Source organism: Neophocaena asiaeorientalis, unplaced genomic scaffold (genome assembly GCF_003031525.2).
Source record: "Neophocaena asiaeorientalis asiaeorientalis breed wild unplaced genomic scaffold, Neophocaena_asiaeorientalis_V1.1 scaffold171, whole genome shotgun sequence".
Classification (NCBI taxonomy): Eukaryota; Metazoa; Chordata; class Mammalia; order Artiodactyla; family Phocoenidae; genus Neophocaena; species Neophocaena asiaeorientalis.
In genome coordinates, this window is record NW_020174013.1 from 1,054,487 (window position 1) to 1,067,447 (window position 12,961).

The 12,961-nt window shown below is 43.0% G+C and overlaps 1 protein-coding gene across 1 annotated transcript in view; it reads left to right on the plus strand.

Annotated features, from left to right (window-relative positions):
• Nucleotides 1–2,612: 2,612 nt before the first annotated feature.
• The window catches only part of VIT (vitrin), a 116,008-nt gene continuing 105,659 nt past the window's right edge, over nucleotides 2,613–12,961 (plus strand). Inside the window, exon 1 of the mRNA XM_024753557.1 lies at nucleotides 2,613–2,683. The gene's annotated coding sequence lies outside the window, so the exon portion shown is untranslated. The remainder of the gene's footprint in view (nucleotides 2,684–12,961) is intronic.

The following is a 12,961-nucleotide window of genomic DNA, read 5'->3' on the forward strand; positions in this document are numbered from 1 at the left end:
AGAAAGACAAATATTATATGATATCGCTTATATATGGAACCTAAGAAAATGGTACAGGGACTTCCCTGGTGACGCAGTGGCTAGGACTCCATGCTCCCAATGCAGGGGGCCCGGGTTCAATCCCTGGCCAGGGAACTAGATCCCATATGCATAATGCAACTAAGAGTTTGCATGCCACAACTAAGGAACCCACACGCAGCAACTAAGACCCGGCACAACCAAGTAAATAAATAAATATTAAAAAAATAATAAGGGCTTCCCTGGTGGCACAGTGGTTGAGAGTCTGCCTGCCAATGCAGGGGATACACGTTCGTGCCCCGGTCCGGGAAGATCCCACATGCTGCAGAGCGGCTGGGCCCATGAGCCATGGACACTGAGCCTGTGCGTCCGGAGCCTGTTGCTCCGCAACGGGAGAGGCCACAACAGTGAGAGACCCACGTACCACAAAAAAATAAAATAAAATAAAAATAATAATAAAATTTTTTTAATTAAAAAATGGTACAGATGAACTTATTCACAAAACAGAAATAGAATCATAGACGTAAAAAACAAACTTATGGTCACCAGAGGGGAAAGGGAGGGGAGGGATAAATTGGGAGATTGGGATTGACATATACACACTACTATGTACAAAATAAAAATTATTTTTTAATATAAATAAATAACTAAAAATAAATTAAAAATTGAAATTAAAAAAAGTGAGAGAACTCAATTTCAAGGAAATTAAAAGAATTTCCTGAGCTCTTAGAGATATTTTTTAATTAATTAAAATTATTTAATCAATGTAAAAAAGTGATATTTCATTGCATTTTTTTTTTTTTTTTTTTTTTTTTTTTTTTTTTTTACTCTCTCTCTCAATATTATTTTTTATTGTGGTAAATATGTATGACAAAAATTTTGCCATTTTAACCATTTTTCAGTTGATTAATTCATTAGCATTAATTACATGCATAGTGGTGTGCAACCATAATTATGTATTTCAAAAACTTTTCATCACCGCAAACATTATTGCTTTTCGATTTGCATTTCGCTTTGAGCATCTCTTTATATGCTTTCAGTACATTTATATTTGATTCTGCCTTATTCACCATAAGAAAACAAATTAAACTAACGAAAGAAAAGAAGCTCTAAAGCCTAACATAGCACATTGCCTCAGAGTCAGACAGCCTCGAATTTGAACACCAGTTCTTGCCTTTCCAGCTGGCTGACCCTGGGAAAGTCACTTAATCTCTTTGAGCCTCAGTTCTCTTATCTGTAGTATGGAAGTAATAGTACTGACCCCTCTGGGTTTTTCTAAATATTAAATGAGTTGATATATGTAGAAGGCTTATCACCATTCCCAGCATAAGTATTTCATAAATGGCAATTAGCATTATTATTAATAGTAATATTATTAATTATGTTTGGGCTGCCATTTCATCCAAACCTTCCCAGACTCAAAGGGTGGGACAGGCCATCCTCCATGTGGCAGTATCATCCTTACCACCAGTGGACCTAGGCTCACGATTTTGTGGAGGAAGAAACAGGATTGAGAAAGTATTTAAATGCAGAACCAAGTAGAGGGAAAAAGCTTCAAACCATAATCTTAAATAAGGAGCAATCCCCAGACTGCTATGCTAGTAAGGAAGATTTTCCTCCTCAGACTGGGCTGTGTGAGTGCCCAGTCCCCAGCAGGCAGTGGACGGACTCTGTGCTCCCTCCCACCCTGCTGAAGAGAAGGAGCTGTCATACTGATAAACATTTGAATCTCAAGGAGTACCAGATGTACTTTTTTATGGTCTGTTTTTAAGATGCTGTGATATGCTAATGTATGTTTTGGGCCTGAATCCCTTCAATTTAATTGATGACACTAATATGTAAGTAAATAAAATCTGGTAGGTTTCACTTATTATGTGAGCTATCCATCATTTGTTGTTTTGAAACATGAGTCAGGTTTTACTTCCCACTGTCATTATCTTGTGTCCTCTTCCCAGCAGCATAGACTACAGTCATTTCATTAAACTTGCCAAAATGTAGAAAGGACCGAAGCAAATTAAACCAAAAAATAGTTTTAACATGTAGGAACATTATTTTTACTCCAAAAATGAGAGTCCAGTAGAATCAGCTCAGTAATGCTTGCACAGTTTTCTTTCTTTATGTAGTTTAATCCAGCTGTTCGCTAACATTTGAAAAAGAAAGAGAAAATTTAATTGCCCTGCTTAAGTCAATTTTAAAGTATACTTAAAATTTTCCGTTTCATCTAGGTGCTTCTCTGCTACTTTTTAGAATTTCTAATTGTAGAATTTGCTTGCTGAAAAGGTGTGTTTTGGGATAGAAAAGAATATTTAGAAATCCTTAACCACCGCCCCCCACACACACAAAAAAAAGTGGGCGTGGAAATTTGAAAGAGTACCGCCTAATTCAGCACTAAAACCAGTGTGAGAAGCAGTGTGTGTGTGTATGAGTGTGTGTGTGTGTGTGCATGTGTGTGTGTGGTATAAAATGTGCTTTTCAAAGTGCTGAGAGGTTGATGGGAATGTTTGATTAGCTCCTCTCAGAAGAGAAAAGGTGCTTGGACCTCTTCTTATTTCTTCTTTAGAATAATTTGGATGGGATCTGTGGTGCAGAAAAGCTTAAAGAAAAAAGGATATCCATTCTCTGTGGTGGAAAAATTTTGAAAAAAAAATTGCTTTCTTCAAACAAGGTATGTCTGATGAATTGCTAAGCTATGTAGATAGTTTGATTTCCATTCCTTGTTATGAAAACATGAAAAGGTATTTACCATTAAGAAACTAGAATACATCCCTTGACCAAGTAATCAGTCTGTACAAATTTCAGTTTCAGGAGAAGTGAGATGGGAGTGGGTGGTAGTTGACATCCTTGAAAACAACTAATATACATATATCAACTATAAATAAATTGTGCTGAGATAAGATTAGAATAAGACCTTCACTGTATCTTTTAAACCAACTTAATTATGGTTAAAATAAGTTGAAAAGTATAATGCTTGTGCAGAGCTTAATTTAAAGGACGTTTAAGTCTTGCCCTTTTTATACTTTACTTCCTACGTGGAATACAGTAGCAACAGAACGAATTACTTATAACAATGTATGAGGAAAGGATATGGGCATGTTAATGCTAAATTAAAAGAGAAATTATTTAATGTAGATCTATACTTCTCTCTATTCAGACAGATCTCGGAGGAATGTGGCTAGATGTGCAATTCTGTATCTTGTTTACACTGGAAGTGTTTTCTTAGGTTGAATGCTTCTTAAACTGATAAGCCCAAGAAAGGGCTGGCATTGTTAAGTCACTACTGTAGCCCAACTTTGCACAGGGAAACAGGATACGAAATCTCTTTTAAGAATGATTTGTGTTAAACCAGTATAAACATGAAATAAATGCCTCAAGCTCAGGTTAAACAGAGAGGATAAGATTGAATAATTAGACTCGATGGTTTACTCTGAACAACCTACCGCATCTTTGCCATCCCCAAATGGAGAGGGGAATTCAAGATTTTCTTTGGGTTTATTGTAAATATAAAACCAGGCATTCTTGGCCATGGTGGTTATTCAAAAATGTGAGCACTAAGAAAATAGCATTTTGCCATTACTCTGTGTTGCAATAAATTTGGAAGTTTTCGTGGTAAGTTCTGAGGTTGTTTTTCCTTTGGTCTCTTCAAAGATGAAAATAGCCTGCAGCAAGGCAAGATCAAATACTATTTGTTTGTGTATTTTCTCTGCTGTGTGTGTGAACTGCAAGCTATGCCGCCCATAGGAGAGTTGGAAGTGCCTCTCTCTTTTTTTTTCCTGTCTTTTATTTATTGAATTAAAATACCCTCTTTTGTAAAAGGCTTTAGACAAAGAATCGCAAGACTACAAGGGCTGCATTTTTAATTGCAATATGCTGGTTTCCCAGACTAAGCTTCATTTAAATATATCTTACACCTCACCACTGAAAGGAAATACGTCAGGAACTTTGGAAATGCTTAATATCTATTCTGACATAGCGTTTACTTTATGAATAGTGTTCAGAAGATCTAATTATCTTTTTTGCCAAGTTGCTGATCACATGAAGAATAGTTTCTTTCAGAGAAAATGCACTGGGTTTGAGAATGGTTTATGAATAGCATCAGGAGAACAAAAATGCTTGTGCTGTTCCCATCTGTAATTCCTATAAGACATACTGTGGACAGGAAAGCAGTGCAGTTCAGTGCCATGTCCCAAACCAGGAACCCTAAATTTCAGTCACAGCTCTGCCACTACCTAGTTGTGTTACCTTGGAAAAGTTGTGTACCAGTTTTTGACTTTTGTTTCCCCATCTGAAAAACAGAAATAGCAATGCCTGCATACACCCCCTCCCAGGACAGTCATGAGGTACAATATCGATTCTCAGTTTTTTTTTTTTTTTTTTTTTTTGGTACGTGGGCCTCTCACTATTGTGGCCTCTCCCGTTGCTGAGCACAGGCTCCGGACACGCAGGCTCAGCGGCCACGGCTCATGGGCCCAGCCGCTTCGCGGTATGTGGGATCTTCCTGGACCGGGGTACGAACCCATGTCCTCGGCATCGGCAAGCGGACTCTCAACCACTGCGCCACCAGGGAAGCCCAATTCTCAGTTTTAAAAGGGTTTTGAAATGTGAAAAGTTCTAAAAAAATTGAATCATTTTTCCCACATATTCAAAAAAAAAAAAAAAAAGACCACATGGGAAGGAATCATTGGTTGTAAAATAAATGTTTCGTGGCCTCCAGGATGTTCCCATGACACATGCCCACGTGTGCGACTTGTCCTCTCCTTGCTAGTTTGGAGGCATGAGCCAGGTATCAAAAGCAGTGGGTACAGAGAACACTGCTCTGTCACTGGGAGGGCTTTCTAGCTGTGTGACCTTGGGGAGGTTACTCAACATTCTCTGTGTCTCCATTTCCTCACAAGTGAAATGAAGAAGTTGGACAAAATAGTCTCTAAGTTTCCCTCCTAATCCTATGGTTCTACGCACTGGAACATCTTCAGTGTTAAGACACGGCCAGGCCAATTTCACTGTTGAGACTCTCCATATACTACAAAATCAAAACAGGGCTATGGAACCTATGGTATATTTAAAATGTTTATGTTTACCTAACTAAAGACTTTAACATACACAAAAATGAAAAGTAACATAATTTTATGTTAATGAAATATAATTATGTGTGTATACATATATATGTGTGCATGTACATTTACATATATCTATCCATAATGTACTGAGGACAGTTTGGTTCAAGTTGTATGACAGACTTCTTTTAGTTCTCTGGTATATTTCCATGACAGTATAACCTCATGTCAACTATCTAAGTTTAAGGCAAGGCCAAGTGGCCCTCCTATGCTATGGATCCTATGGGGGCTTGTCAGGCAGGAGGCTCTGTCACTTCTTAGATGTGTTAACTTTGGCAAATTTTGTAAACCCTCTGGGCCTCAGTTTTCTCATCTGTAAAAAGGGTCTATTATTAGTGGTTACCTTATAGAGTTGTGGCAAAAAGCTTCAACTTGTACCTGGTACAACTGTCAGTACCCAAATTGTAGCAAGTAATTTTTTAACATATGGGATTGGAATGAAGAACTCAGATCAGCTGTGAAACAAATCATTTGCAATCTTCTTCAAACTTTTAAACATTAACTCTTTGGATGTAGTAAACAAATAGATATGTGGAACTATGTGATATTAATATAATTATTAGAAATTTGTTGCCATCTCTTCATCCAGAGGATCTGAACTAATCAATATTTCAGCAAATATTAAAGCAAGAGAGGCATCTTCTGTGACGTCTGTATTTTGAGAAACCCTAAAGGTTCTCCTCTGGCTGCCTGAACATGCGTCTCCCTGTGGTCTGCAGAGGGTGGTGAAATTCCTTGCACCCTGAACACACATACAGTGAGAGACAGAAGTGCAAAGGGAGTTTGCTAGTTTTCACAGACATGAAAGTTCCCTGCGCAAGCAGCAGTGAGCAGCTTCTGCTAGTGCAGAGAACGGGGCGAGAAAGAAGCGACAGACCAGGGCCAATCTAGGCTGTAACAGAAATGGCTTTTTGATAGTGCCGGTTCTTAAATTTTCATTAAGGCCCAGGAGTGCACACAGATAGCCAGGGCCTGACTCCTACACTGGCCTGCACCACTGGGCTCCCCTTCAACTAGCCTCTCCAGCTGCACACCTGCACCCCAACGCCCCTCGCCAGACTCCACTGCTGTGCACAGCCCAAGATGAGACCCTGCAGTGACAGGAGTGCCCGCTGACAGCCAGGGGCCCCACAGCTGCTAATGTGCCCTAAGGTGGCCCCAGCCCTTGCTGCTGACCCTGGCCCTCGCCCCTACATGTGTGTCTGCAACTGGCCCTGCCACTGGATACGCACCTGCAGTTGGTCCCGCAGCCCAGTGCATGCACACCCCCAGCTCCAGCCACCAGTACTGCCTGCCCTGGTCCCTAGCCACTGGAGGCACCACTGAGGACCCCAACAGCCCTTGCAGCCACTATGGATCCCCCGCTGCGCTCACCAGGGAGCACAATGCTGCTGATGCTGTGGCCTGAGCTGCCAAGCTATCACATCCCCTTGGACCTGGAGGCAATACAAGCCCCATACGTGGGGCCCTGGCCCACTCGACCCGGGTCACAGTACACTCCAGTGTGCCCCCTCCCACAGGCAAAGGCCTCTCCTTACAGAAGCCAGTCCATGAAGTCTGAAAGAGGTGACTGCTCCTTCAAATGCACTGACATCCACACAAGGCTACAGGCATCATGAAGAATCAGAGAAACACGCTGCCACCAAAGAAACACAGTAAACCTCCAGTAACTGACCCCAAAGAAATGCAGATACATGAACTGCCTGACAAAGAATTCAAAATAATTCTCCTAAAGACGCTCAGAGAGCCATAAGAAAATACAGATAAATAATTTAACCAAATCAGGAAAACAAAAGGAGAAGTTCAACAAAGAGATAGAAAGCATTAATAAGGAACCAAATGGAGGGCTCCCCTGGTGGCGCAGTGATTGAGAATCCGCCTGTCAGTGCAGGGAACATGGGTTCGATCCCTGGTCCGGGAAGATCCCACATGCCGCGGAGCAACCAAGCCCGTGTGCCACAACTACTGAGCCTGTGCTCTAGAGCCCATGAGCCACAACTACTGAGCCCACATGCTGCAACTACTGAAGCCCATGTGCCTAGAGCCCGTGCTCTGCAGCAAGAGAAGCCACTGCAATGAGAAGCCCGCACACTGCAATGAAGAGTAGCCCCCGCTTGCCGCAACTAGAGAAAGCCCACGTGCAGCAATGAAGACCCAACATAGCCAAAATAAATAAATTAAGTAAATAAAAAAATTTTAAATGTGGTCATAGGGTAGTTTTTTTAAAAAAAAAAAGAACCAAATGGAAATTTTAAATAAAAATATACACACACAATTTTTTAAAATAAATTTATTTATGTATTTATTTATTTTTGGCTGTGTTGGGTCTTCACTGCTGTGCGCAGGCTTTCTCTAGTTGCAACGAGCATGGGCTACTCTTTGCTGCAGTGAGCAGGCTTCTCATTGCAGTGGCTTGTCTTTGTTGAGGAGCACGGGCTCTAGGCGCCCAGGCTTCAGTAGTTGTAGCACGCGGGCTCAGTAGTTGTGGCTCGCGGGCTCTAGAGCACAGGCTCAGTAGTTGTGGTGCATGGGCTTAGTTGCTCCACGGCATGTAGGATCTTCCCGGAGTAGGGCTCAAACCCGTGTCCCCTGCATTGGCAGGCGGATTCTTAACCACTGGGCCACCAGGGAAGCCCACACAAACAAACTTAAGTCAGTCTGAGATCATCTAGGTGAATTCCTGTTTACAGGCCAGGAGGTGAAGGGCCAAAATTGCATTCACAATAGAGCAAAGACTATTTCAGTTTTGTTGATTGCATTTTCCTATGGTTACCATGAAACAAACAGTTGAGGATACTGGATTCAGAGTTTGTTTCTCACCAACTAGCAAACTTTTCCTCTCCAACAGACTGCAAACCTTAAAGAAATCCCGAGAGACCGCCTATTGGAAATGCTCGGGGCTGCCTGGGAAGTGCAAGGAGCAGGCACCAGCCGATGCTCTGAGTTGAGACCCATAAAATCTGCACATCGTGTGGCAACCTGCAAAAGGCAAATCTCTCACACGGCAGATGTGACTGGAATCCACTGCCGCATTCCTCTAGTGCTTGTACCCTGAGGGAGAAAGGTGAACTAAGATGACAGATGCCAGAATCCTTCCTGAGTCAAATTCACAGGCCAGGGTCTTGAAACAAAACAAAACAAAAATTCACTTGGTTTAGATTCAGCTTAGAGAATATTTTGTTGTTTGTGTTTGATTCTGGTCTTATAATTAAAAACAAATATTTAGGCCCATTTCTGCTTCCTTATCACTTTGCAAGATGCTTTTTTCAATTCTTTTTAAGAATGCTAGACATCATTCCTTAGCCATCCGATTGAGTCAAGTGTCCCAAAATCATCTAGAAGATTTCCATGAGAATGGGCCAAAGAGCCCTAAAAATCTCTGAGCAGAGAAGGCAAGAAGAAAACTACAGAATTGCTTCCTTTCTGGGGCCCTAGGAGAATTTAGCCCAGTGATAGTCATAAAGCCATGCGGTTCCTTCACCAAGAATCCTAAAATGAAGCCATGGCTAATCCTGGCAGAATCTTACTGAAATAGATTCGACTGGTGGCTTTACCTCTGCAAGTCCTAAAGTCTAAATAGGCCATGTTTTGCAAGAGGATGGTTATGAGAACGATGACGATGATAGTAATCATGATTAACCACCACCCCAAAAACAACAGTAATAAATACTGCCAACACTTACAGAGTTAGTCTTGTGTGCTAGGCACTATTCTAAGCTCTTTTTCACATATTAACTCATTTAATTCTAACAGCTACCATAGAAGATGGGTGGTTATTGGTGATTCCCATTATACAGATGAGAAAACTGAGACACTGAGAAGTAAATTGTCCAAGGTCACACAGCCAGTCAGTGATGGAGCTCAACTTCAAACCCAAGCAGTCTAACTTCAGAGCTCATATTCTTAACCTGCCAGGCAACAATTACACATGGTCCTGGTTTTTCTATCACTGCATCAAATAAATCTTTACCATCCCTAAAAATACTGTTTTCAAGCCAAGTCAAATTTCTAAGAAATTCATTCCTCATTGTAAGTATAGACTCCCCGGGAATACTGATGGAAGCGCGTGGAGGCATGAGTCACAGAAGGCTGTTAGGAAGAGAGGGTTTTTATTTCTGTCATTCTTGAATAACTTCCTGACTTCAGAATCACTTTGCAGATGTGTTGGGAAGACCTGACTCTCAGGGGGAAGGCCAAGGAGCAGACCTCATTGTCAAGTTCTCTGAGTAGCCAGTCCCCAAAAGGTATCCTTTATCTTCATTCTAGGGTTAAACTGGCAACAAGTCACAGAAAGAATTGTACTTCCTTATGACTCAAACTACTTCAGAAAATCACTTTCCCTGATAAAGCCCTCTGCATTGACAAGACTCTAGTAAAAATTGCTCAAATTCTTTCCCTCAGTGAGAGGAAGGCTAAAGTTTGTGCGGACATGTGGTAAAGATTCATAAAAATCACCCTTCGGGCTCTAGTGAGAAGGAATCATGTCTGCCTTTTTTCTTCTCAGAAACAAAAAGAAAAAGAAAATCTATTCCTTTGGGGGAACCCAATGTATAGTTTGCAAGAGATCAGGTCACTGACATCTCAATGAGAAGTGAATTCCCTCCTCTGGGCTCCTATGGATCCCAGACAGAGAAAACATGCTTTTGATATAAAGGTACATGTCAACTTGCCCGGACTGGATTCACTTTTATAACATAGTGAGTAGATCTGTACTCTGAACAGTAAAAGGGGTCTGGTGAGGCAGAGATATTCAATGACAGCAAAACAAATACCCATTGGGCCACCGCCATGTGCCATCCACAATTCCATGTGCTTCGGAAAAACAGTGAACAATATAGTCTCCATTCTCCTAGAGCTGCCGATCTGGGACCACACAATAAACAAATACATATAAGAGGTCTAGATCTGGTGGTGATATGGGCTATGAAAAACTTAAGAAAGTAGGATAAGGGGGCTGGACAGAGGGGTGATGATTTGCATTGTGTGGTTAGAGAAATGTCTGATAAAGGGACATTTAAACCGAGAGAAAGGTGAAGGAAGCCAGGGAGCAACCTATGTGGATAATAGGGGAAAAGCAAATGCAAAGGCCCTGAGGTTGGACCATGCTTGGGAGCAGGCTGAGTGAGGAAGACAGGAGGTGAGATCCAGGGTGTCCTTTGGAAAGCAGACACAGAGGGCACCATCCTAACGCTCCCGGATTTGCCCCAGATGCCCCCAGTGCCCACTCACACACTACCTGTGGGGAGCTCCTGCTTCTGCCCTGTATGAAATCTGAGTAGGTCCCTTAATATTGCAGATCACGCTCGGAGTTTTTTAAAAGAGCGTGCTCACATTACAGCCCCAAACAATCTCAGTTCAGTCATTAATGTGGACGTAATACTTAGGTCATACTTAAAAACTTGAAAATGGCGTTCACAGTTTCATCCCCCACCCCCAGGCTTGCTTTCTGCAGTGGAAGGGGCATGACTTCATTCTCTTTCTCTGTTTCTGCACCTTTATCACCCTTCCCCTTGGCTGCTAATGGTAGTTTCTTCATGTCCAGAGTTGAAGAGTGTGCAGAGAGGAGAGACAAAGGCGACAGAGGTCCTTACTGGTTGGTACTGTTATGAGCTGGCATCCAGGTTCCCTGGGCTTGGCAGGCATGTACAGCTGTTTCTTGTCCCCATGGAAGCACTTCCATGGGTTCTTCAGAGATGCCCCCGACTTTGCTGGGGACCCCTCAACTGCAGGTCCCAGATGTCAATCCATACGAATCTGCTCTGGCTGGGGGTTTATGGTTCCATCCTCAGTCCCTGAGCAGCTGGCAATCGCCCTCCAGTGGCTTTCTGCTGCCATCTCCTGAGCTCCCCTTGCACCCGGCTTGGGCAGGACCTAGCGCAACCTCAGGCTGACTCTCACACAGCTAGTCTTGTTTGTCACGAGCTCTTCCCTCTCCTGTCCTAATCAAGAGTCAGACACCAGTGCACAATGTCCTCAAGCCCAAGGGATGCAACTACTCAGTCTTTTCAACTGGGGTCACCAGGCATCCAAGCTGGACTTCCAAAGGAAGTAACCAAGAACCAGGATCCTCAGCCATCTGCATTCCTCCAGACAACCTAAGTGGTGGTAGAAGCCAAGAGGGCAGCTGGAGATCAGAAGGCAGAGTTTCTTTGGGAAAAGTTGTTGGCATTTTCCCTCTTCCTCTCCCTCCCCAGATGCAGAAGGGGAGCCAGTGGTCTCCCCACTCCCACCCACTTCAGGCAACGGTGAGAGGAGCCTCAAGGAGACCACTTCAGAACATGGAAGTAGTTAGCTCTTAGTCTCAGCTGAAACTAAGACAAAGGATCATCCCATTTTAATATCCCATTACAAAGCCAATTACAATACTCTCAAATGTTTATTTAGATGGGTGTGTATGTCTGGTTAAACTTAAAAATATGGGTGGTGCATCCCTTTACCCTAAATAACATTTGTGAGAGAGAGAAAGTCGTGTGTGAGTTCAGGCCCAATATGACTCTTAAACAAAAAAAATCTCTTAATCTTTAGAGCTAAGACAATTTTATCACACAAAGTATGTATTTCACTGTGTACATCTAAACTATCGTCAACAGAGTATTTCAAAAAGCCTGGGATAGATGCATCAAGACAAAAACGAAGGTGAAACCATCTTTAGAGTAGTAAGATGGGGTAGTGAGTGGGGTTAAATGTTTGAGGCCTGGAATGGCATTCCGGTTCTGCTACATGTTCACGCCATAACTTACTTACAGCTTACTGAAGATGGACAGCTTACTAAAGTTCTCTGAGCCTCAATTTCGTACCCTGAAAGATGGGTACAATAGTACTTACCTGATAGGATCTCCGTGATAAATAAGATCACAACATGTGCAGTGTGTAGCATATGGTGAGCATTCAACAAATGGTATTATTATAGGACTCTAAACTTCTAAAACTTTGCATGAAGAGGAACAAAGGACCAATCCCATCTCGTGTAACAGGCCACTAGACAGCTCTGCTGCGACTGTCGGGAGGCTCCGGAAGAGCTGGAAAGGTCCGAGAGGGCCTCTGGAGCACGAGGCTACACGGCTCCCTTTGGAAAGCTGGGTCTCCTGCTTCTAAATGACTCTCTTTCTGCTGGTCCCCTCTAATTTCTGGGAATTAATCCTCCACAGCCCTCAACAGCTCAGCCGCAGTCACTGCCCGCCTCGACCCCCTCCACTCTCCCCAAGCCTCTGGTTGCTGGGATTCAGGAATGCACTTTGACCCGCAGCCCCACACCTGCCTCCCAGCAGCGCGAGGAGACCTAAAACCCTGTCATCTGAGACGAACCTACTCTTTACCCAGAGGCAGACAGGAAGATACTATGGATCTTGCAGACACACCCTCATCTTCCTTCCTACCTCAGCTGGAAGGCTGTGCCAAACTCGAAAATGTTTTTCTGGGCCTCAAAATTGAAGACAGACCAAAAAGCACAGAGTGTTCGGGACAGTCAAGGCTCTGGGGATCACAGTTGGACTGAACCAAAGAGCCAGCTCCAGAGCACAGGAGACGGCCCCTTGGCAACCACAAACCTCAGAGCCCGAGGGAGAAAACTCATTGGGAGGAGGGAGGGCTAATCCACAGCGTCAAACACATTAGGTAAAGAAGCTTCTGATGAGAGAAACTCATCTTCCAAAGTTTCCAGGAGAATCTTTGAAAGCGAGGACAGTGTCCAGAGGAGCAGTCATTGCCCACCTCGCCTTTCACTGAGATCCTCTGCCCTTCCCCCAGATTTACTGCTCTTCGTGCCCCCCTTCCATTACAGAGGATAAATAACTCTTGGAAGGAGTTCTTCAGAGCTCATCTGGGGGCAGGTC